Source organism: Dermochelys coriacea, chromosome 3, assembly GCF_009764565.3.
Source record: "Dermochelys coriacea isolate rDerCor1 chromosome 3, rDerCor1.pri.v4, whole genome shotgun sequence".
NCBI classification, from domain to species: Eukaryota; Metazoa; Chordata; order Testudines; family Dermochelyidae; genus Dermochelys; species Dermochelys coriacea.
Genome location: NC_050070.1, coordinates 58,085,032 through 58,111,622, shown reverse-complemented (window position 1 = coordinate 58,111,622; position 26,591 = coordinate 58,085,032). Strand labels below are relative to the sequence as shown.

At 39.4% G+C, this 26,591-nt stretch overlaps 1 protein-coding gene across 1 annotated transcript in view; it reads right to left on the bottom strand.

The window, feature by feature from the left end:
- The window catches only part of KCNQ5 (potassium voltage-gated channel subfamily Q member 5), a 513,662-nt gene that overhangs the window by 265,803 nt on the left and 221,268 nt on the right, over positions 1-26,591 (bottom strand). The gene's annotated exons all lie outside the window — the stretch shown is intronic.

Below are 26,591 nucleotides of genomic sequence, written 5' to 3'. Positions count from 1 at the left end.
CTTGAAGACAGGAGAAAGTACTCCCCAGAGAGGGTGAGAATGAGTAGATCTCCTCTAAGGGTGGCACTGAAGTGTATGGCACTCCCAGTACTGGCGTCTGAACGGGTACTTGTAGGTACTCTGGCACCAATGACTATTCTGGTTCTCTCCTGGACTCATCCTCTGTGATAGGTATCAATGCCAAGGGGTGCAATACTGGGGTTGGTGCTGGTTGGGTCCTTTATGCTGCAGCCTGTTCGTTCTCCCCAGTCCCTCAGGGTGTGGGCAGCCTGGTGGATCTATCTCTATAGGATTTATGTTGTCTGACCTTATCAGAGGATGCTGAACTCCTCCTGGAGTCTCTGCCTCTGTGTTCCGAGCAGCCTCTTTCAGTGCCAGACTTCAACACCACAGCTCGGTCTAGGGTCCCTGTTTTGGGGGTAGGGCAAGTGGGTATTTTGGGGGACCTGGATATCACTATTAAAAAAAAACTTCCAAGACTCCACAGGATAGTTAGACATCTTGAAAATCTTGGATTTTAAAAGCTTAAAGAAGCAAAATTTGGCTACCATGTCAGTATTTTTCTGAGATTTATAATTTATATAAAGGGTGAGAAGACTTGCCAATCTGCTGCTCTTCCACTGCTTCACACTGGATAACTTTCTATGAATTTGGATCTTTCTAAAAATAATTTGGAGCCCCTTGAAGTTCCATTGGGGGGTGGCAAACATCCACTTTGCTCTCTTAGCAACACTGGGCCTGCCAGAGGAGTAGGTGCCAGTTTCAGTGCTATTTATATTGGGGTCAGCTTCAGCACTGGGAGCATCAGTGCTGGGTCTTTTCTCAGCATCATCTTCTCTGCACCAGTATTTGGTGTCTAGCTTGTCTGATAAACAGGACACTGGATGATTCTGACTTGTTCACTAGCAAGATCCTGAATTGTTCCAGAAGATGGCGCTACAGTCTGGCATCTAACAACTGACAAGTCCCAGTGGAATATGATACGGACACCAAATGTGTTCGGTTTACTTGGCTCTCCGGGGCAGAAGAGATACCTGTTGTATTCATCTTTTGAGGGGATTAGACAATCGCAGGATGCACAGAGCTTGAAGTCTGCAGTCTTTGTGTCTGCCATGTTACAGAGCCCTATACCAGGGGATCTAACCATCAATGCTCAGTCCAGACAGGCAGGTATGATCATAGGGGTCATAAATCAAGATCATCAGAAGAGTTCTGAAAGGATTTAGAAGATTTGTAGATGGTTTACCTAAAGCTTAAGAACTGGTCAGACACTTACTGGACTATGTCTCTCGGTCACAGGTAGTAAGAGGGAACTGAGGGAAGTTTACAGCGGCTATGCTGTATGGGAATCCAAGGAGACACAGGGCTCATGTGCAGGCCTGATGGACACTACTATTCAAAAGAATCTGATCTCACATGCATGAGATACATGCATACATTCAGTGGGATCCATACTGATACCTATTCAAAGGGTAACCTTGGTTATTCTTCTTGGCCAAATATTTCACGGCGAGCTGCATATAGACTTTCAATGTTGGTGCATCGGCTCAGTGCTGATTCAGAAGAATGCCACCAAATTGCACATGGTTGGCAATCTTCCTGGTGGATTTTTAGTCCTCTCATCTTCATTGTTATCATTCGTTGCCCAGCGCAGATGCAGCTGAAAAGTTGAATTAAATGCATATGTGTTTGTACTTAGTAGTAAAAGAAAACAGACCAGAATTAAGGGGTTGGTGTAAAACTGATAGCTGCTATTTGCCTCAAAATTTAAAAGTCTCTGTTCAGGTGAAAGAAGGTCTCTAGTAGGATTGGATAAGAGCAGGAGACTGCGGTATTGAAATGTTTGTGACCCCTGACTGTTAAAGATGATTTATAAGTTCCAGAAAAAGAATTGTACTGACAGTCTTTAGACGTATCTTTTAACAACCTATCATTTTCAGAAATTCATATTTCTAATTATTTGGCTTGTTTGGTTTTGGTTTTGTGCCTGCAATCCATACCATTTGAATGTCTAAGTACCTAATTATGGCTGTAGTTATTTGCCGTTTTATGGACACAAGAATAAAAAGATGAGATGAGATGTTTGGAATCTGGTCTTTCAGCACCTATACATCAATAAGCTAAGTCATGAAAGCAATTCTGTGTTCACTCTAGCAACAATATAGTCATGTCTGGGTCACTACCCTGTCATCTCTGAGATCTGTGTGTCTCTTGGATTTGTAGCACATCTATTGAGATAATCTTAAGGCAACTGTCACAAACTCCTTTCCTAGATGCCCCAATCCTACATCTGTTCCATGCTCACCCTTATAAAACAGCTAGAAATGAGGCCTGAAAAACCACTCTCATAACAACAGACAGGATGGAATTTATTTATACTGTGCTTACTGAGAAACAAAATAAATATATGCAATAAGCCAATCACACAGCAAATGTATTACTAGCAAAGAGCCAAAAGGTTTTGGCAATGTGACAGGAAGCTTGCTTACTGAAGGAGGTGGCAATGATACTTTACTACCATGTACAGCCCAATCTCTCTGAAATCTCATTTAGAAGGTCCTGGCCTCTGCAGAATGATGAGAAACAACAAGAACGTGGTTCTCTCTAAACCCTCAGACCTTCTCAGTTTCCAACTGTTTCTCTAAGAAGCTCCAGTCAAGTCAGGTGACACTAGTTTAATCTAACATAATCCCCAGGTGCTGGGAGAAAAATGTCTCTGGTTCTATGGAAGACTTTTCATTCTTGATGTGAATGAAGAAGCCCCCTTTCTGGAGCCTCTCTCTTCTCAGCACTTGAATTCATGTGACTAGCATGTGACTATGTGAGCCCTTATCCCATGGCCAGTTACTGTTTAATCCTTTTCTTCCAGTGTTACATGTAGATTTCCAGATTCATGGAATGCTGAAATAATGATGATAAAGCCCAGTGAAATCTTAGTTGGCACAACTAAAGAGACGACTAAGAAAAGAAGAGACCACAAAAGGCTCTTCGTGTTTGGGGAATTCACCAGTTCTGACATACTCAATGAAACAGGGTTAGCATTCTCAACAGTCACATGTTCCCTGCATTAGGCATGAACTAGGTCTGGGGTTCAGAAGGAAATTCCTAAAATGTACAAAAATCAAGGAATGGGGTTGCTGGTGATGCTAACCCTGCAACAGTTCTTTTGATGGCTTTGCTGCCATCCCAATGGGCACTATGAACCATGCCAACCCTCCTTCTTCCTTTCCTGCTCTTCCTCCTCGATCAAGCTTAAGTACTCAGCCAGAGTGTCACTTAGGAAAATGTGCCCCAGAATCTTGTATGGTAAATATATTTAGCATATACATGCAGATGCACTATGGAGCTGGAGATATGGATTACTGGGATTCAAAGGACACTGAGGATGTATAGTTTAAACAGAATTTTATCCACAAGATCTCGGTCTTCCAAAAATTATAACTGAATATATTCTTTTATATTGAATAATTGTGTAATAATTGTAATGCAGCAAGTTCTAGTTATTGCCATAATATTTTTGTGAAAAGGAGGTATGAGTCAGAAGCCATTCTTTCTGTTAATTACACTGCCCTAGCATGCTGTTAGTGCTTACTCAGAGTCTTTTTCTTTAAGAAAATGCAGTGCTGCTTAAAATAGTGCTGCCAAGATTCCAGGGGGAAAAAGCAATTGGACTCCTTTTTAATATTATATTTTTTATAATTTTTTGATTGTGCAAAAAACAATTAACATATTTTTGAACCAAATTTGCTTGAAGCTTTGGATTTGCCTAATTGAGCAAAATCTAACGGCTAACATCGCAATCTTCTGCTCTGGCTGTTCTAGCTGCAATGGATCCATCACAGTACTTATTTGAAATGGCCTGAAGTTTGGAGGACACCTCTCTGGGACAGTCTTCTGACTTTGAACTGAAATGACAATTTGGCTTCCCGAGGCTCTGGGAGCTCCTATGTCCTACCTGGACAGCTAATAGATTAGTTTCTTGTGAGTCATGTGTTTCTGAGGGATCTTCTGAATGGACACTATACACTTGTAAATGTGATGCAGTCAAACAGAATGATAGTTATTGTGTTTATTGACCCTGTTTATATAATCCAAAATTATACAGTATATGAAAGAAGAAACACACAGAAACCATATTACTAAAAACAGTAATAGAATGATTTATAAAAAGAAAAGGAATACTTGTGGCACCTTAGAGACTAACAAATTTATTTGATGCATATGCAGCCGATGAAGTGACCTGTAGCTCATGAAAGCTTATGCTCTAATAAATTTGTTAGTCTCTAAGGTGCCACAAGTACTCCTTTTCTTTTTGCGAATACAGACTAACATGGCTGCTACTCTGAAAGAATGATTTATGCTATTGGAAAGCTTTATTACAGAGAAAGATAAAAATAACCTTAATGACTGTAACAGGGCCTTAGGGCTCTCCCAGCCTACATCCTTTGGGGACCTTGCCTATAGGGGCAGTGCAAGAACTCAGTAATGTAAAACTAGAATGTATTTGCATTAGTGTTAGATACATTGAGAAGAAACTTTTCTATGAGACATTTTTGGGTCAGTTTTATCATTTAAATCCTGATCCCCTGCCTTCCTCTGGAGAAGTCAGAGAAAGAAGAGTTTACTGCAGTTCTGTGCAGAGATCAGTTAGTTCATTTCCAAGTAACTCACCTTTGTGTGTGTGTATTATATCTATCTATCTAGCTATCTATCTTAGAAATCCAAATGTCAAACCATGTGATCTTGAGACTGCAGCATCCATTCTCATCCCTTCCCCACTGTTGTTAAAGGAGTGTTAGCTTTCACCTCCCATTGTTCCGCCAATGAAGAGTGCTTCAGGTACTAAGTAAATATACAGCCGTGTCAAGATACAACCTCCTCTGCCCACATAAATCATATGCATAAAGCAGAAACTTAAATCTGTAGTTATCTCAAGATCCACCCTCTGATTCATAGACTCCAAGTAATGTCAACCTGTTTAGTTCTCAAAAGGAATACAAAATTCAGCTCACACAGGAGAATCACCATGCACCAGTATCAAATTAAATCATTAAAATGTACTCTCATACTACTTAAATCTATGTACACGTTTCAGGTGCATTTTGTGAAGGCTTGTTTCCTAAAGAAAATAAACAATAATGGAATGAAACCTACATGAATAATGTTAAATATTAATAGAATCTGAAAGCAAATAATCCAACAGGGATTACGTATGTTGTTTTACTGTATATCATTTCTTGCAATACATAAATAAAACAATTATGGGAATGATGTCTTGATGAAAAGTGTATAATAATTCTACTATAATTAATGGGAGTTATGTATGAGTCTCAAGAGCATGATATGCATACCTTCAATTTGATGTTCATTGTGATTTATACATTTTAGTTAAATTTAGATATTTCAGTTAACAATTTCACGATGCCACTGTTTATTTTCATATCATTTCAGTTGGAGCTGACAGTTCCACTGAAGGAAGAACTGGCTGAAGTCAGCCTTTTGATTATAGTAAGAGAGAGAGAGAGAGAGAAAGGTGCACAGTCCAAGTGGCAATGCAATACTTCTAGATGACAGGTGTGGGAATACCAAAGGACGCTCACGTGACACCTATGCAATATAATAGGTGCTGTCCTGGAATGCAGAAACAGTCTGGAAATGTTACATTACAAAGCAAGCTTCCGCTAATAAGCTAATATTTCTTGCCTTGTTATTCCCAGTGGTGGAAACGATTGTGTTTGGCCTCTATGTGGTTTTCCTCCTGTGACTCCATGTAGGGGGGGAAACAATTTAGCCAAAAGAATTAAAGTGACAGATAATTATCCCATTCTGTTGCTTTCATGGTTTCTGCAGCCTAACATGATTCATATTCAGAAATCAGTTATTTGCAGCTCTGGAGTTATGTGATGAAATCTTAATTTACTACCGAGCATCATCCACAATTTCTCCAAAGCTCCTTTCCACAATGTTATTCAGTCCTCAACAACCTCAGTTCTCTTGACATCTCAGAAAGTGTTCACCTTTAAACGACTAACATGCTAAGCTCATATAACTGTAATAACACTCCTCCTGTTTCGGCTAATTTTGCCACTTGGGGCCTGATCCTGCATTACTTAGACACACTAAATTTCCTTTGTTTCATTTTTAGCGCCAGCCGAAGGCTCCATACAGCTGAATTTCTACTGACAAAATCCAAAGGATGACGGTGGAAATCTGTTTCATGATTTCTAACCCCATTCACCCAAAGCCTGTGTAAAACTCCAGGGGCTGCTTCGTGTATGTTGCATACGTACAGTTTTTTTTAAAGAATATTTACATTGCAAAGTTTAAAAATCTGTTTAAGTCAACTCTGTGTAAAAATAAAATGAAGAGAGTGATGCAGTTTCCCCGAGGCCTTTCTTGCAACAAAATGTATTGTTTAAAATACAGAAAACTGTTTCCCAATTTTGCTGAAACCTGTAAATACTTTTTAAAGGTTCACATAACCAACATGTTCTTCTGTTCTGCAAATTAGCTGTTATTTTTAGATGTGCTCTGTCCACCTAGGGAGTTTACAACAAGAGCTGAATTCCATTTGATATGTAGTAAAACCTTAAAGGCCACGTAGAAAACTAAGCTGCCGATAGTGCTTATTCTATTTTCACTGCTATTCCCCAGATGCACAGTTTACACTCACTGAATCGGTCTATTCCTACCACTTGCAGTTACAATAATTTTAGAGTTGTGGAAACAAGTGTGTGATGATAAAAAAAAGTGACAGACTGTGATGTACACAGAACGTTAAAAGAGAATCTAATGAGTCTTTCTTGCTCAACATTATGTGCTAGGATTTGAATAAATCATACAGCAATTTGATGAGAGGGCTGAAATTAGCAGCTGAGTGCTAGTTCATGTTCCTAATTGGTGACATATTAAAGAGGCATAGCATTATACCAAAGAGAAAATGTCAGTAAACTAACAATTTGAGATGTAAATTGACAACCCTACAGCACTTGTACTTAACAATCCATATTTTGCTTGAACACTCTGGTTACCCTCTCCAGACCTGACCAAGAGCTCTGTGAAACTCGAAAGCTTCTCCTTTCCACCAACAGAAGTTGGTCCAGTAAAAGATATTATCTCACCCACCTTGCCTCTAAAATAAAAATATTATAGTTTCATTGTCAGCTATCAGAAATGAACAAGATTTCCATGAAGTTTTGACTTTTTTCCCCAAAATGTTCATTGTTTTCATTTGCTGTTGGTTAAGCACACATACACATGATGTTAGTTCTCACGTTATTATTTTTGCTGAAATGACTGAGCCACAAAGACCCTTCAGATTTGAGGTATCTGAGATGGACGGTTTGGTTCAATTCTAATTTTATTAAAGTCCCACCTCCCCTAAAAATTTACACAGACCAAGACAAACAAGAAATAAATTGGATTGAATCCACTTCAAGGAACCATTCCTATTACAGTACATCTGATTCATAATTCAGGGTCACAATTCTGAATGCAAATGAAGGAAAATGTCAGCAGACCACTTGAGATTGCAGGGTCGAGTACAGCAGAAATCAGACAAGATTAGAGAAACAATCCACTACCTAAGTGGCTTCAGAGGACAGTGGCTACTGGAAGATAAACTGATTCATGTCAGCTACAGAAGGAGCTCCTGGTGTGGTCCAGCATTTGTTGTGTGGAGCTGTCCAATATTGTGGTTAACAAATAGGCACAGATAAAGTTAATAAAAGCAGAACAAGAGGAAGAAAAGAGACACAGTTGTAAAGGTCTAGTGAAAGTATAGCTGTCCTAACACTATCTCAATGTGAACTACTGAAGATTATTGGATTTGCTTGACAGCTAGGAGGGGTGGGTAGCATAAAAAAACCAACAACAATGCTCCCAAAGGGTGTATTGAAAACTGCTCTGGGTAAAACTGGTACTGAATGCTACTAACATAGAGGTAATAGCAAACAAACTAAGTTATAGAGTGGTAGACGTGTTAATCTGTATCAGCAAAAACAATGAGGAGTCCTTGTGGCACCTTAGAGATTGACACATTTATTTGGGCATAAGCTTTCGTGGGCTGAAACCCACTTCATCAGATGCATGGACTGAAAAACACAGTAAGAAGGTATAAACATTACAGCACATGAAAAGATGGGAGTTGCCTTACCAAGTGGGTGGGGGTGGGGTCAGTGCTAACAAGGCCAATTCGATTAAGGTGGAAGTGGCCTATTCTCAATAGTTGACAAAAAGGTGTAAGTATCAGCAGAGGGAAAATTACTTTTTGTAATAACATAACTAAGTTATGTTACAGCTGCAATACAAGAATTGGGAAAGCCCATCAGTGCATCCTTGTCAAAATTAGAATGGGGCAACAATTATTTTCTAAAATACTGCCAGTATGGCAACAGCAAGGTGAAAAGGATTTGTTACTTTTAGCAGGGACTATGGAATCAATACAAGAAAATGTCCTTAGCATTAGCCCATATTCAGGCCCAGGAAATAAGTCAGCAATTGGTTATTCAAGTAATTTGTGAAGGAATGCAAGGAAGACTACCATTAGAAATAAAAAAATTGCAGTGGGAAAATTTCACTGACGGAGAAAGACAATTGGTATCCTGGTGAAAACTGGTAAATTTTACCTTTATAAGGATCAATGACTATTCAAGCATATGTTATAACTGTCTATCGTAATTCTGAAACAAGAGAAATATGATGTTTATAATAGAACCTATGGTAACGTAATGTTCTAGCTAATTGTCACAATTGTCTGGGAACACTTTCTTCCACCTTACTCCTCTTACAGCACAAACACAGCCTGCATGTCACCCGCATGTTTTAAAGTTAACTGCAATGAGAATCACTGCTACTAATTATCCTTAGTGGCAAATGCAACAGTTTTTCCAGTTCTTAATCTTTTAAAACAGACTCCCTCGCATGTATTCTATTCCAAAATCTGGAATCTTAATGGTAACACCAATGTTAAATTTACAGCAAGTTTGATGCAAAAACATGGTGTATTTAAAATGTAAACATATTAAGATCCATTATCTTAAGATATGTGGCTAATATGTATGCTACATACTTTGGAATTGTAGTTTAAAGGACTTATTGTAGATGGTAATCTGCGACATACTTTATTCTCTGCAATAGTACTCAGGGGAATTTTTACATTCCACTCTGGTTTGCTATTTTATGCTCATCATTTAAATACTCAAGCTAATAACACTAATATGTATGTTGTCTGCAGTGACGCATGCTTGGGAGAACAGAAAGAACTGCTTCTTTTTATTGTTTTGAATTCAGCCAAACCTCATAGCTTTAAAGGAGAGATTTCTGAATTTCTTGGCCATTAAGAACTTTATAGCTGGGTACTTTTCTATTTTTCTGCAGCTTTACAATAGAGTCCAAAAGGCAACAAAAAATATTCAATATCGAATTAAAAACGAACTAATCCTGCCAACGATGCCAAACTTTAACTATGGAACAACTTGCTCTTTTTTAAAAAAAGTGAAAATTTTAGAACTGACTAAATAAATCACTGTAAATATTTTTTATTTTTTAATTCCATGGACTGAGTTTGAACAGTTTGATATGAGTATTAAATACTTCACATTTGACAATGCTATCTAGGTGAGATGTGGTAGGTCAAGTAGGGCACATTTTACTGTTCCTGCTCATTGACTGGAGGAGAATAACTGTTATAGAACCACGAATAAGCCAGTTACTTATGCACATGCCTGAGTTTAAGCACTGATTTCATGTGCTTTGCAATTAGAGTAATCATGTGCTTAAAATCAGGCATATGCTTTAGTACGTGGCTGAACTGAGAGTTCAATGAACCTCTGGGACTTTGAATTTCTGAGCTGGAAGCAAAAGATAATGAGGATGAGGGAATTTTCAAAAATGTTACTCTTTTGCCTTTGTGGGCCACATAGGCTTCACCAGAAAATTATTTAAAATATTAAACTCCTCTAAAGCTTACTCAGTGGGTGCAAACTAGTTTAAATCAAACTTGCTCTCACCACATTAACAAAAAATAATTGTGTGTATGCAGAGTTCTAACTGAGAAGAGCAAGATCAGTTTCTTGTTTGGCTTATTTAAAGCAAGGTACATAAGCATGTGTTTAAAGTTAAACATATGTGTCAGTACCTTGTGGAACTGGGCTCTAGAGAGGTGAAAGGTGATCCTGGCAATCCTATCCAAAAACTGCTTGTACCAATTGTACTTTTGTAAAAAGAGAACCACGTTAGAGTGTGAATATTACTGACCTTCCTGAAAATGCACCAAACATGCATTGTAAAAAATGGATTAAATTTAATTACAAAACTATAAGAGCCCCATCCTTACTTTGTGAGTAATCTTTGGAATTAATTGAGAAACTTAACAGTAACAAGTCACCGGGACCAGATGGCATTCACCCAAGAGTTCTGAAAGAACTCAAATGTGAAATTGCAGAACTATTAACTATGGTTTGTAACCTGTCCTTTAAATCAGCTGCTGTATCCAGTGACTGGAAGATAGCTAATGTAATGCCAATATTTAAGAAGGGCTCTAGAGGTGGATCCTGGCAATTACAGACTGGTAAGTCTAACATCAGTACTGGGCAAATTAGTTGAAACAATAGTAAAGAATAAAATTGTCAGACACATAGAACATCATAAATTGTTGTGCATGGTTTCTGTAAAGGGAGATCATGTCTTACTAATCTATAAGAATTCTCTGACGGGGGTCAACAAACATGTGGACAAGGGGGATCCAGTGGACATGGTGTAGTTAGATTTCCAGAAAGTCTTTGTAAAGGCTCACCAAAGGCTCTTATGTAAATTAAGTTGTCATGGGATAATAGGGAAGATCCTTTCATGGATTGAGAACTGGTTAAAAGATAGGGAACAAAGGGTAGAATAAATGGTAAATTTTCAAAATGGAGAGGGGTAACTAGTGGTGTTCCCCAAGGGTCAGTCCTAGGACCAATCCTATTCAACTTATTCATAAATGATCTGGAGAAAGGGGTAAACAGTGAGGTGGCAAAGTTTACAGATGATACTAAACTGCTCAAGATAGTTAAGACCAAAGCAAACTGTGAAGAACTTCAAAAAGATCTCACAAAGCTAAGTGATTGGGCAACAAAATGGCAAATGAAATTTAATGTGGATAAATGTAAAGTAATGCACATTGGAAAAAATAACTCCAGCTACATATACAATATGATGGGGGCTAATTTAGCTACAACTAATCAGGAGAAAGATTGTGGAGTCATCGTGGATAGTTTTCTGAAGACGTCCACGCAGTGTGCAGCGGCAGTCAAAAAAGCAAACGGGATGTTAGGAATCATTAAAACAGGGATAGAGAATAAGATGGAGAATATCTTATTGCCCTTATACAAATCCATGGTACGCCCACATCTTGAATACTGCGTACAGATGTGGTCCCCTCATCTCAAAAAAGATATACTGGCATTAGAAAAGGGCAACTAAAATGATTAAGGGTTTGGAACGGGTCCCATATGAGGAGAGATTAAAGAGGCTAGGACTTTTCAGCTTGGAAAAGAGGAGGGGTTATGGGGGGTTATGATAGAAGTATATAAAATCATGAGTGGTGTGGAGAAAGTGAATAAGGAGAAGTTCTTTACTTGTTCCCATAATGTAAGAACTAGGGGCCACCAAATGAAATTAATGGGCAGCAGGTTTAAAACAAATAAATGGAAGTTCTCCTTCACTCAGCGCACAGTCAACCTGTGGAACTCCTTGCCTGAGGAGGTTGTGAAGGCTAGGACTATAACAGGGTTTAAAAGACAACTGGATAAACTCATGGAGGTTAAGTCCATTAATGGCTATTAGCCAGGATGGGTAAGGAATGGTGTCCCTAGCCTCTGTTTGTCAGAGGATGGAGATAGATGGCAGGAGAGAGATCACTTGATCATTACCCGTTAGGTTCACTCCCTCTGGGGCACGTGGCATTGGCCTCCGTCGGTAGACAGGATACTGGGTTGGATGGACCTTTGGTCTGACCCAGTATGGCCATTCTTACATTCTTATGTTCGGTAACGAGAGCAATGCCATCTGCTAATCATGATTATTACAGCTCTTTATCATAAGACTGCTCTAAAATGTAATGGACATTTATTGACTTTTAAATATAAAAATAGACTTTAAATTACTGACTAAGGATTTTTTAAAAAAATTCTTTAGCGCTAACAAATTACCAATTCACATGACTAATGTCTCAAAGCACAATTCTAACAGCTCTTATTTCCTTCACAACAGCCAGTACACTAGGAGACATGTTTGTTCAGAAACAGTAAGGTTAATTTAGTCTCTTTACTGCTGTGCAAAGTATAATTTGTGTGTAGATTAATATAGACTTGTGCCTCAGCTCATCTTACCAAAGGTTTGATTTCCTGTCATTGTGGCACTTGCATTTATAGTATGGGCCTGATTCCACTCCCATTGAAGGGAATGGAAATCTTGCCAGTGACATTCAGTGGGAGCTGTATCAAGCCCACAGTTTACTGTATTTAAATGTTTTATTAGAAGTCTTCTGAGAGTTTGTCAAGCAAAAATAATTTCTAGTGTACTGGGCTGGCTTTCTTAATTCTTCATGGAGCTGTAGTTTTGCAAAGGAAACACGTTTCTTTAATTGTTCAAGCCAATGAAAGCACTGCAAGCAGAATTCAAAATAAACTAGGACCATATCTACAGCTAGTATCAATTGCTACCATTTACACCAGCTGACAATCTGGCCCTTTATATATTTAGATGTGTCAGAGGCATGATGCAATTTAGGACGAGGTTAAGAATATCTTTCCTACACATAGCAGATTTCCTTATAATTAATGTTACCTTTATAATGATGTTAATTCTGTTAATCTTAACAATCCTTTTCTATAGGGGGGTTTATAAGGTAAAAAATTACTTAGCTAAATCACAATTATTAAAATATTGAATTGGAAATTTGGGAAAAACACAGACCTATCTGACCCCCCAAAGGATTTTATTGGTAAACCAAGTTACCATGTTATCTAGGAAGGAAGGCCTTTCTTATTCTCTTTATATTGCCTTGTTTTTTTAGCAATATCTTCCATTCTGCTTACATAGCTAAGTTCGAAATTGTGTGCAGGGGATGGCTGAGGGGGAGAGAGAAAACGTTGTATGGTAGAAGAGTCTGGCACTCCAGCTTTATGAACCTAGCATACCTGCAATCATTTCAGCCTCTGCCAGCATGACTCACTTGATTTGCTCAGTCTGTTTTTCTGGTCATTCACATTAAACTAAAAAGAGCTGTGTTGGCTTTGAACTAAACAAATTGAGCTCTTACACTGATGAGCTCACCAGAAAAGCTCTCCAAGCCAGTACATTTCAATGCTTTGCATGGAGATATTATAAGGCCATTCTTAAAATGTCTCATTTGCCACTCTAGAACAACAAATTGAGTGGAAATCCTGCACACTTCTCTTTGGACATAGACAAGGCTTTGGCATCTAACACTGAAGACAAGTGGTTTTATCATACTTAATATGAAAAATTAAGCAGAAAAGGACTGTTCCAATCTGATCAAAAGAAAATGTGGGTTTTTTTGAGATATGTTATGATGTGAGCCAAGCATGTGTGGTAAGACACTGCTCAATAGGATAGGGATTGGTGGAGAGCAGAATCAGATATTTCACTATTTGAACTGTAAATTTGGGATTATTAGTCTGCTCTTGCTTAGGTTAAATTTGCCATTTTAATTTACATTTTTGAGACCCTCTGAGAAAAAAACATCCATATACATAGTAAGAAACAACAATTTACATGAAAAAAGTAGATTGTATATAGTCAGAGACCAAGATTTTTAAAAATACTAGGGATTTGAGGTGACTCAGTTTGGGGGTCCTCAACTTGTGATATGTTGAAGGGCTCTGATTTTCAGAAAAGCACTGAACATACAAATGCTGAAAATCAGACCCAATAAGGAATTCAAGTTCGTCACCCCTAAAATGAAGCATCCTTTATTTCTGTACACATAGCTATACATATACTACTAAAAAAAACCCCAGAAGTACTTCTTCTTGAGCAGATGGTGTAGTTTCTTTTGGTAATCCTCAGTGGGATCAGAGGATAATGGCCTGTAGAATGTGGAGTTAGAGAGCTGCCTAGCAGCCTCTTGTTCATATTCCAACTTATTCATGATGACGACAGCACCTCCTTTGTCAGCCTTTTTGATTATGATGTCAGAGTTGTTCCTGAGGCTGTTGATGGCGTTGTGTTCAGCACGGCTGAGGTTATGGGGCACGTGATGCTGCTTTTCCACAATTTCAGCCCGTGCACGTCGATGGAAGAAAACTATGTAGAAGTCCAGTCTATTGTTTCGACCTTCAGGAGGAGTCCACGCAGAATCCTTCTTTTTGTAGTGTTGATAGGAAGGATTCTGTAGGTTAGTATGTTGTTCAGAGGTGTGTTGGAAATATTCTTTGAGTCGGAGACGTCAAAAGTAGGATTCTAGGTCACCACAGAACTGTATCATGTTGTGGGCCTGGAGGGACAAAAGGAGAGGCCCCGAGATAGCACAGACTCTTCTGCCGGGCTAAGAGCATAGCTGGAAAGATTACCAATATTGTTGGGTGGGTTAAGGGAACTACTGTTGTGGCTCCTTGTGGCATGTAGCAGTTTAGATAGTTTAGTGTCCTTTTTCATTTGTAAAGAAGCAAAGTTTGTGTTGTAAATTGCTTGTTTAGTTTTTTGTAAAATCTATCCATGAGGAAGTTTGTGTGGAAGGTTGATTTTTTTTATGAGAGTATTCAGTTTTGAGAGCTCATTCTTAATCTTTCCCTGTTTGCTATATAGGATGTTGATCAGGTGGTTTCGCAGTTTCTTTGAGAGTGTGTGGCACAATCTCTCAACATAGTCTGTGTGATATGTAGATTGTAATGGATTTTTTACCTTTAGTCCTTTTGGTATGATGTCCATCTGCTTGCATTTGGAAAGGACGATGATGTCTGTCTGTACCTGCACGAGTTTTTTCATGAAGTTGATGGATTTCCATTTCATACGGCTAAATTCAGTGCCTTACATAATGACAGGTTTCAGAGTAGCAGCCTTGTTAGTCTGTATCCGCAAAAAGATACAGACTAACACGGCTGCTACTCTGAAACCTGCGATATACTACTAAAACTACCAGCTGAGCTGTGTCAGAGAACAGAGATGTCCATTACAATGTTTCGGCTTATCTGCTTATATTCCAGTACAGACAAGTTATTTGACCCACCTCAGTGGTATACTTAGAATGTATGTGGTTTACATTTGTAACTCTTTGTATTTTCTTAAAGAAGCCAGTTCCCACAGTTTGAAAATTAACTTCAATGCTCTACTGGTAACAGCCATAATTGAAAATGTCAGCAATAAAGATTTCAGTAAAGTTTATTTGTGTGATCTCTCTCTCTATGTAATATATAAATTAAATTAATATGTATACATTTAGAAGAGCGTTATCTTGTTAGTATCCTCCTATTGGTGGCATTGTTTTTACCCTTACAATTATAAAAGACAACAAAATGAGACTTTTGATTGAAAAACAGTATTTCTGCCTTTAGTGAGATTTGTGGTAAAGAGATAAATTAGAACTTTTAAGAGAAAAGCTCACCTTTGAATACAATACATGCTATTAATTCAGTAATGAGAAGCTGCTAGTTCTTAACTGTGTGTTTTTGTGGTGTAACAAATGGCTCCAGACAACTAAGGATAGGAGGTGGGCAGTGGGGGGGGGGGGGGGGGGGGGAGGCGAAGGTGTGCTAAACATTCCTGCTGAATTTAAACACAAGAGTAAAGATTCCTGTTTGTTTGCATAATTTTTCAGTGATGCTGTCCCAACTGGCTATTTGCTCCAAGTTGGGGCACAGTTGTGACTGTGACTAATCAGAAATTGGCATTGCACAAACACCATGCTCAAATTGTACTACAGTAGGAGTTATGCACAGGAATAACAGATTCCTACGAAGGGATATCCAGAACAATTTGATATTATGGCCACCCTATAGGGCTGGTTTTCCAGCTCTTTTTCTTACCTCAACTTCTGAATTAAAGTGGCGAATTTACTCTTCTACTCTGCTCTTCCAGAAAACCCTGTGCATGTAGTGGGGAGGGGGAGAATCGTGTTTTGCATAAATGACCTATAAAATAGGTGGACTCCCTAATGGTGTTCCCTCTGCATCATTAATTCTAATCTAATTTACTACCATAATGAAAATTCTAATGATAATCTTAATGAATTTTCTCTGCAATGCCTCAGGCCTACACAATGCTCTACAATAATATGAAATAACATGTTCAATAGAATCTCACAAATCAAGCTGTCAATGAATAAAATATTACAAATTACTTAATGAGACACCACTGAAAACACATCCAGTTTGTTTTAGACTGTTATTTAAAAGCCAAGAGCAAATTCACCTCCTAGACATCAGAAGTTAACGTCTTAGAGAAAAGGGAATATAATACAGGAGACCTTGCCAATGATTCACTCTAACCTTGGGAATAAAGAAAGCATAAAAGGCGGGCAGATCACTCTGGGTATGATCCATAATGAAATCAGGAGTCAAACTATATAAAGCCTTGAATGTTAGGAGTAAAATTTTAAAGTCAGTTCTTTATTTCACAGGCAGATGGCATTAACTGAAACTAAAAATAGGGCAATATGATCATATTTTTGTGTCTGGGGCTTTCATACTGACATCTGAAACCTATTAGTCAATTAGTTAGATGGGTCTGTTAAAAGGCCATTATAACTTTATAGCTTCACAGCTGAGCAAACATAAAAACATAAACCATTTTCTAAATCAAGTAGCAAAATAAAGTGCCTAATTCAGCAGTATTTCTTAGATTATAATTTGATGTTTTTACTGCAGCTGGAAAATGATATAAAGTTAAAGTGAACTTGGAATCTGATGAAAATACCAAGATTCCTGGCTACCCTTACACATTCCACTTAACAACTATCAAACTAAAATAGCATCTCTGGAACCTTCTTTGAGTTACATGTTAATGGAAGTTACACTTACAACACTGAGGGAAAATATAGCTCAGTTTGGTTTTGAGCTAATTAACCATAATGATGCTACAAAGTCCAGTTGGACAAACCAAATCAGAAATAAGGAGATCTGCCTTGAAACCTTCCTTCTGTCATTCAACTCTGTATTGCTGTTGTACACTTTCTAAAGCAGTGGTAGAACAAAAAGAATACTACAAGAAAACTGATGTCCTTTGCTTAAGCTTTGCTTTGAAATAAAATGATGAAACTGTCAACTTTGCTGAAGATGTGGTTCACAAAAATTATAAACCCAAGCTATATCTTGATGATTTAGTCATGTTTGCTAAGAGGAGGAGAAACACAGTCTTAAGGTACTGGGTCTGGAATGAACATTGTTGTTTCCTACAAGATTATTTAGACCTGGGCTTCATCTTCATTAAGGCAGAGCAAGTCATTGGGGTGGAGCTTCTTTCCTGAGGATATGTCCTAGGTGCATTACTGCCTAGCAACTGATGGCTTTTGCTTTTGAGTCTTCATTTTTGTGTATTTAGGGGCTGATCCACTGCTTGCTCAAGTCAATGGGAGTCTTCCTATTGACTTCAATGGACTTTGGATCAGGCCCTTTGTTAGGGTTGTTTATTTGCTGCAGCATACAGTCTATTCAGATGATATTCTTTCATGTGTTTCCAAAACTGTGGGTATGATTCAATCCCTGTAATGTATTTGACTTTCTGTTGCTCAAAATACTGTCCACCTGCTGGGTATTGCCACAGCATCTGACTTAACATTGAAGTATTTTGGTGGGAGGCCAGTCTCTAGCAAACAGTCCATCTGGCCACGCTGTACTTGGTGGAGAACGCTGAGTCAGTTCTGGGAAGTTATTGTTGTTATTTAAGGCAGTGGTTCACAAAGCCAGTCCGCCGCTTGTTCAAGGAAAGCCCCTGGTGGGCCAGGCCGGTTTGTTTACCTGTTGCGTCTGCAAGTTTGGCCGATCATGGCTTCCACTGGCTGCGGTTTGCCACTCCAGGCCAATGGGGGCTTCGGGAAGCGGCATGGGCCAAGGTACGTGCCAGTCGCCCTTCCCGCAGCCCCCATTGGCCTGGAGTGGTGAATCACAGCCAGTGGGAGCCGTGATCGGCCAAACCTGCGGACACGGCAGGTAAACAAACCGGTCCGGCCCGCCAGGGGCTTTCCCCGAACAAGCGGCGGACCGGCTTTGAGAACCACTGATTTAAGGTATTTCTTGTCTTATAGAATTCATATGCATAGGTCCAAATAAGTTATTTATTGTTATAATTTATTATGTATTCCAAAAAATACTCATCTCCCAAACACCTGGGCACCATTGCATGAATTAAAAGTGCATCAATTTCGCCAAGGATGAGGAACAAAACAGCCATCCCTTTCCCAACAGATTAGAGCTGCTTACTTGTGTGGAACCCAAGTTGAAGAAATTTGTTTCCTAGGACACAAAATATCTAGTTCATTTGGTTCTTGTTTAAGATTTGGTAGCACTAAAATCTTCACAGAACTCCGAAGAATCACAGCATCACTTTCACTTCCACTGGCTGCTTGCTCCTGTTTTTAGATTTATGTTCGATTTCTAGGTCAGAGCTGAAACAACTTCTTTCCAGATTTTAGAAAGAGTAAAATTACAGTAATCTAATTGCATTACTACCTCACTGAGGAATTGTGCCTTTTTTGCAGGAATTCAAAGGTAATATATTCAAGTTATTTTAAATATGTTCATTTGAGTTCTCTTTTTTCTTCATGTTTTCCTAGTTTTGCAAGGCGTGGTAAGAGCTGGTCATTAAAATAGTGAAGCTGCTACTAAACAATGTATAAAAACATGACTTGGAATGTCTGCATTCCTAAAAAGAAGTATAGGCACTAGCAACCTCTGATGAATTATACATTAAAAAGATATTGATATTTCTATTTCGGTGATCCAGAGATGAGGGATTTGCTAGACCCAAAGCTATTTAAAAGGAACGATGTTCTAAACCAAATAAATAAATAAATCAATCAGTGTAACTGTAACTATGCTAAATGACATAACAAAGCTAAATACTTTTAACAATCACATTGATATAGCCAAATTTATTGTTTAGTGATACCTATTTAACAGAAGCTCTGTTTTTATTAAGCTACCTACAGCAAAGCTGTATTTGGCCTTTCAACTAACTATCCCAGTAGTGATAGCTACTCCACTAATAACTCCCAATTTTTCTTCCTTTATGACAACTTAACGGCTTTTTTTATGTCCTAACATCCATTTCCCTGGTGTTCATAATGCATATACAATCAGCCCCTGTGTATCTGACAGCAGTTCTCATACTCTCCTGGACACAGAGAATATATTTTTTAAGGTTGTTACAAAAACAGTCTTCCTCAACCTGTCTAGGCATAAGACTGTTCCTTTCAAATCTGTAGAAGAAAAAATACATGTTGTGCTACTATAAAGTGTACAGGTTGCTGAATTATACTCATGTAACTTGCTAACTACAAATGAACAAGGAACATATTTGCTCAGCTTATTAGGACTGGTGATATATAAAGCTGTTAGACTCTAAGGAGAGCCAACTACTCCCATTCACTGTGAAATTCTATTCTAATTAACACACTAGACAAATAACAAGCTATGCCACAGAGTTGACTTTCCTTAATTACAACTGCTGGCCATGTGATTGTTACAGCACATTGTCATCTTTTGAGGAAAGGTCTAGTTTAGTTAAAATTAGAAAACGATGACAATGTACATAACATTTAAAATCATACAAAATAATTCTATAATACGTAAAACACCAACCAACACTATCTTCTACAGCAGCTTACAGTTACATTTTTATTTTGACTGCTTGTACAATACCTTTAGAATTATATGTGAAAATATACACACACACAAATCGTTTTGCAAAGTCAAGCATTCAAAAGTTAGGAAATGCTGGAATGAAGGTGCCTGTGCAATCATACTTCAATCCTCTTTTGTTTGTGCATTATGGTACATGATCACATACTATTTTTTCCACAGGACCCCTGATTTAATCAGGGCTCAGGAAAGATGGTGCTCACTTAATGAGCAGCTGTTCAATATTTTGGTTTCTTCCCATTGTTCAGTGTGTGGCCCCAAGCCATCTTTACTGCACAGTACTCAAACGCTGCTCTGAAGACAGAATTATTAGTTTCATCATGGGCTTTTCTATGGCTGTCATCACTAGAGTATCTGAGCGCTTCATAAACATTAGAATCATAGAATATCAGGGTTGGAAGAGACCTCGGGAGGTCATCTAGTCCAACCCCTGCTCAAAGCAGGACCAATCCCCAACTAAATCATCCCAGCCAGGGCTTTGTCAAGCCTGACCTTAAAAACTTCTAAGGAAGGAGATTCCACCACCTCCCTAGGTACACATTCCAATGCTTCACCACCCTCCTAGTGAAAAAGTTTTTCCTAATATCCAACCTAAACCTCCCTCACTGCAACTTGAGACCATTACTCCTCATTCTGTCATCTGCTACCACTGAGAAAAGTCTAGATCCATCCTCTTTGGAACCCCCTTCAGGTAGTTGAAAGCAGCTATCAAATCCCCCCTCATTCTTCTCTTCCGCAGACTAAACTATCCCAGTTTCCTCAGCCTCTCCTCATAAGTCATGTGTTCCAGTCCCCTAATCACTTTTGTTGCCCTCCGCTGGATGTTTTCCAATTTTTCCACATCCTTCTTGTAGTGTGGGGCCCAAAACTGGACACACTACTCCAGATGAGGCCTCACCAATATCGAATTGAGGGGAACGATCACGTGCCTCAATCTGCTGGCAATGCCTCTACTTATACATCCCAAAATGCCATTGGCCTTCTTGGCAACAAGGGCACACTGTTGACTCATATCCAGCTTCTCATCCACTGTAACCCCTAGGTCCTTTTCTGCAGAACTGATGCCTAGCCATTCAGTCCTTAGTCTGAAGTGGTGCATGGGATTCTTCCCTCCTAAGTGCAGGACTCTGCACTTGTCCTTGTTGAACATCATCAGATTTCTTTTGGCCCAATCTTCTAATTTGTCTAGGTCCCTCTGTATCCGATCCCTACCCTCCAGCGTATCTACCTCTCCTCCCAGTTTAGTGTCATCTGCAAACTTGATGAGGGTGCAATCCACACCATCCTCCAGATCATTAATGAAGATATTGAACAAAACCAGCCCCAGGACCAACCCTTGGGGCACTCCACTTGATACCGACTGCCAACTAGACGTAGAGCCATTGATCACTACCCATTGAGCCCGACAATCTAGCCAGCTTTCTATTCACCTTATAGTCCATTCATCCAGCCCATACTTCTTTAACTTGCTGGCATGAATACCGTGGGAGACTGTGTCAAAAGCTTTGCTAAAGTCAAGGAACAACATGTCCACTACTTTCCCCTCATCCACAGAACCAGTTATCTCGTCATAGAAGGCGATTAGATTAGTCAGGCATGACTTGCCCTTGGTCAATCTATGCTGACTGTTCCTGATCACTTTCCTCTCCTCTAAGTGCTTCAGAATTGATTCCTTGAGGACCTGCTCTATGATTTTTCCAGGGACTGAGGTGAGGCTGACTGGCCTGTAGTTCCCAGGATCCTCCTTCTTCCCTTTTTTAAAGATGGGCACTACATTAGCCTTTTTCCAGTCATCCGGGACCTCCCCTGATCACCATGTGTTTTCAAAGATAATGGCCAATGGCTCTGCAATCACATCCACCAACTCCTTTAGCACTCTCGGATGCAGCACATCCGGCCCCATGGACTTGTGCTCATCCAGCTTTTCTAAATAGTCCCACTAAATAGTAACCACTTTTTTCTCCACAGAGGGCTGGTCACCTCCTCCCCATGCTGTGCTGCCCAGTGCAGTAGTCTGGGAGCTAACCTTGTTTGTGAAGACAGAGGCAAAAAAAGCATTGAGTACATTAGCTTTTTCCACATCCTCTGTCACTAGGTTGCCTCTCTCATTCAGTAAGGGGCCCACCCTTTTCTTGATTTTCTTCTTGTTGCTAACATACCTGAAGAAACCCTTCTTGTTACTTTTAACATCTCTTGCTAGCTGCAACTCCAGGTGTGATTGGGCCTTCCTGATTTCACTCCTCCATGCCCAAGCAATATTTTTACACTCTTCCCTGGTCATTTGTCCAATCTTCCACTTCTTGTAAGCTTCTTTTTTGTGTTTAAGATCAGCAAGGATTTCACTGTTCAGCCAAGCTGGTCGCCTGCCATATTTACTATTCTTTCTACACATCGGGATGGTTTGTCCCTGAAACCTCAATAAGGATTCTTTAAAATACAGCCAGCTCTCCTGGACTCCTTTAGCCCTCATGTTATTCTCCCAGGGGATCCTTCCCACCAGTTCCCTGAGGTTGTCCAAGTTTGCTTTTCTGAAGTCCAGGGTCCGTATTCTGCTGCTCTCCTTTCTTCCTTGTGTCAGGATCCTGAACTTGACCATCTCATGGTCAGTGCCTCCCAGGTTCCCATCCACTTTTGCTTCCCCTACTAATTCTTTCCATTTTGTGAGGAGCAGGTCAAGAAAAGCGCTGCCCCTAGTTGGTTCCTCCAGCACTTGCACCAGGAAATTGTCCCCTACACTTTCCAAAAACTTCCTGGATTGTCTGTGCACTGCTGTATTGCTCTCCCAGCAGATATCAGAGTGATTATAGTCTCCCATGAGAACCAGGGCCTGCGATCTAGTAACTTCCATTAGGTGCCGGAAGAACACCTCGTCCACCTCATCCCCCTGGTCTGGTGGTCTATAGCAGACTCTCACCACGACATCACCCTTGTTGCTCACACTTCTAAACTTAATCCAGAGACTGTCAGGTTTTTCTGCAGTTTCATACTGGAGCTCTGAGCAGTCATACTGCTCTCTTACATACAATGCAACTCCCCCACCTTTTCTGCCCTGAATTAATAGACAGAATTAATCTATCTTCAAAGCATCCCTATGAGATGAGTGGATATTATCCTCACTTTATAAATGGGAACCTGAGGCACAGAGATTAAGGTCAAAAGATTCCACTAATTTTGGGTGCCCAATCTGAAGGAAGGCAAACAAGATCAACCTCGCCTCAGCCAATCTGACCGTGAGGGAAAAATTCCTTCCCAACTCCCTACAAAGGAGCGCTATGTTTGCGGTAGATCTTGATGAAACCTGGAATTTTAACTACTTCCATGGGTGGGAGTTGCTAGCCTGGTCCAGATTAAAGAGGGCTTTCCTTGAACTGCCCTGGTTGTATTTATATCACCCCCTTCTTCCAGTCCCCTATCCCTCCCAATCAGCCTGGTCAGGCTGACTGCTTCCTGTCGGGGAAGCAGGAGAGGTTCCTTAAGGGGTAACCACCTTAAGGGAAAAGCCAGCCTTGCAATTAAAGGGGCAACTCAACTTCTCCGTTAAGGTAGACAAAGGGCCCCTACTGCATAATTTGAGGTGAGGACATGATTTTTTTTGTAATTATAGAGCCATATCTGGAAATGTATTACTGTCATTTTAAAATCCATCATTTAAAAAACAAAATAATAGGAAAATAAACTATAAACTCTGGCAAGTAAGTCTTTTAACATATCACCTTCTGACATCAATCACATTTTAAAATCATTTAAAAAATTTTCACAGTTCCAAGCAGGTGGAGACCAGGAGCAAGATTCACTGTCTTAGTTCTACCAGCTTTCAATGTGCGAAACCTATTTGAGAATAGAGTTTATAATCAAGACTGACACACTGAAGCCTGCTGCTGTGACATTCACTAGCTCACAAAATCATCTGAACATAACCAGTGCCACCACAAGCCATTGAGTATGAAACGTAATGTGTGCAGATCTGGGCAAAAACGTTCAACCAAATTTCTTTGGCGGAAAATGCAGATTTGGTAATACCAAAATGTTTCATGGGTTGGTTTTGCTAAATTGTTTTTGTGTTGGGAATTTTTTTTTGGAAAATAGAAACATTTTGTTCTGACATTTTGAAAATGAAACATTTTAGTTTTAAGTAATGCTTTTTTCAAAATTTTGATTAATTTTATTTCTACAACGTTTAAAATATGCTCTAAGCAAAACATTTTGTTTCAGGACTGAATGAAATGTTTCATTTGACCTGAAACAATTTTTTTCCCCTTCAACTTTTCAATTCACTAAAAATTTTACTTTCAGGTTGACCCAAAATTATTTTTTTCCAGAATCCCCAGTGAAGCAAAGAATCAGTTATTCACACAGCTCCGAATGCATGATTAAATATATTGGGCTATTTTGTGCCACGGATAATTAAGGCCCCTGTAAGAGATTCATACTTACTGTCAGCCTAAACAGATTTCATTAAAGGATGGATGCCTAAATTTGTTGCACTTTTGGTGCTTCTGTCCCTATTTTTAGCAACAAAGAAATTTAAGTGAATTACTAGAAGAAAGTAATCTTGGCATCTAAATGCATGTTCCTTTGAATACTTAACTGATATAAGTTGTTCTGTTGATTTAGTACTACTCACAGAAGCAAAATTTTACTGGCTCATATCCTGTGATGGCATTAAATGAATTTGCAAAGACAAACTTTATACTAAGGAAACATATATAGTTTATAAATGATTATTAGAATGTTACAGATATGAGGAGCATAGTGTATGAGCCATAAGCACATCAGCTCCTACTAGACTCTATAATTATGTATAACAACTTTTAACAATTATTAAAATATGTATTAATCATTTAATAATCCTTTATAAATGGTCTATAATATTAAGTATAATTCAACATTTCAGGTAGCATAAAAAACCCTTCTGTGCAGGGTTCTCCATTCTAGGGATATATTGACTAAGTATAATTAAAGAATACAGCTGGAGAAGGAAAAGCTGCTCCAATGTAAAGACATCTCACAGACCATACATTCAAGTAATGACACTGAGTTGATGAATCATTACTACTGGGGATTCCTCTAACTTTATCATCTCATGATTTTGACATGTTTAATATTATTGTCAAATATTATTTAACTAGGAAGACATAGAATTAATCTGCCCATATGGGAAAAACTTTAAATTAGGGTTTGGATTAGAACATAAGATTCTTGTTAGCCAATTCTCTATGATGATTGAGAACATGACTCTGCAGATTAAGTAGAAGTGTACACTCTCCTAAATTGCTTGAAGCAGTGAGTACTGAAAACTCAAATCTGTTTTGAATATTGCAAATCTGAGATAGAGCTATGAACCTTTGACCCTGGTTAAAATTTTTAGATTATTTCTCGTTTCTAGAGAAACTATTGCATCTTTTCCCTCCTTTGAATCCAACCTCAAAAGTTTTCACCTATCTTGATGATGTAATGATTTTTTGGTTTGTAAGAAAACCAGCATTATCTGAGGCCTGATCTACACAACAAACTTAGGTCAACATAAGATGTGTTAAGTCGATCTAATAATGTATGTGTCTACGCTACCGAATCCCTTCCACCAACCTAACTGGCCTTTAAAGTCGACTTCTGTACTCCACCTCTGTGAGAGGCATAGCACTTGAGTCAACATCCACGGGTCGACATGGGGATAGTGTAGACACTGCATTGTGTAAGTTGAATGAACTGGCCTCCCGGAGGTGTCCCCCAGTGCTCTGCTGTGACTGCTCTGGAGAGCACTTTCAACTCCATTGCAAGTCAGCCAAGTACACAGGAAACAGCTGCTCCCCTGTTAAAGCACCGGGAACTTTGGAATTTTCATTTTCTGTTTGATCAGCGTGGAGAGCTCGCCAGCACAGCTGATCACAGAGATTCAAGGCCGCAAAAGTGCTCCAGCATGGAGTACATAGGAGGTGGTAAATCTTATTCCTGTGTGGGTAGAAGAGTCTGTGCTAGCAGAGCACCAATCCAGCAGAAAAAACGTTGACATCTATGCCAAGATTGCGTGGGGCCTGGGGAAGAAGAACTACACAGGGACAGTGCTGCGTAAAAATAAAGGAGCTTTGGAAATAAAGAAAAATAAAGAAGACAAGCGAGGTGAACAGTCGTTCTAGTTCTGCCCCACAGACATGCCACTTTTATGAGGAGCTGCATGTGATTCTTGGTGGTGATCACACCAGTACCACAAAATGATTCATGGATACCTTCCAGGAGCCCCAGGTGACCTCAGGCAACAACCAAGAGGACATTGTTGATGAAGAGGAGGAGGAGGAGAATGTGAGGCAGGCAAGTGGAGGATCCATTCTCCCTGACAGCCAAGAACTGCTTTTAACCCTGGAGCCCATCCCTTCATAGGATCAGTTGGTGGAGGAGCGTGATGCTGGGAAAGGCACCTCTGGTGAGTACCCATTTCCAATCAAACTGTAGGGATTACATGCTACTATTTTTTATGTTTAATCTGAACAAAAAAGTAGGTGTAGTGGGTATCGATGGCCACTCCAGCTACACAAAGGGTGCTCACTGAGAAATACTGTTTATGTGCATGGGGTTGGCCCTCGAATCCTCCATGGAGATCTCTAGGAAGCTTTCATGGAGGTACTCTGCCATCCTTTGCAGAAGGTTTCTGGGAAGGCTGCCTTATTTCATCCACCACGGTAGGATACTTTCCCCTGCTACTCCAGTATTAACTCTGCTGGCATCACTGCAGCACAT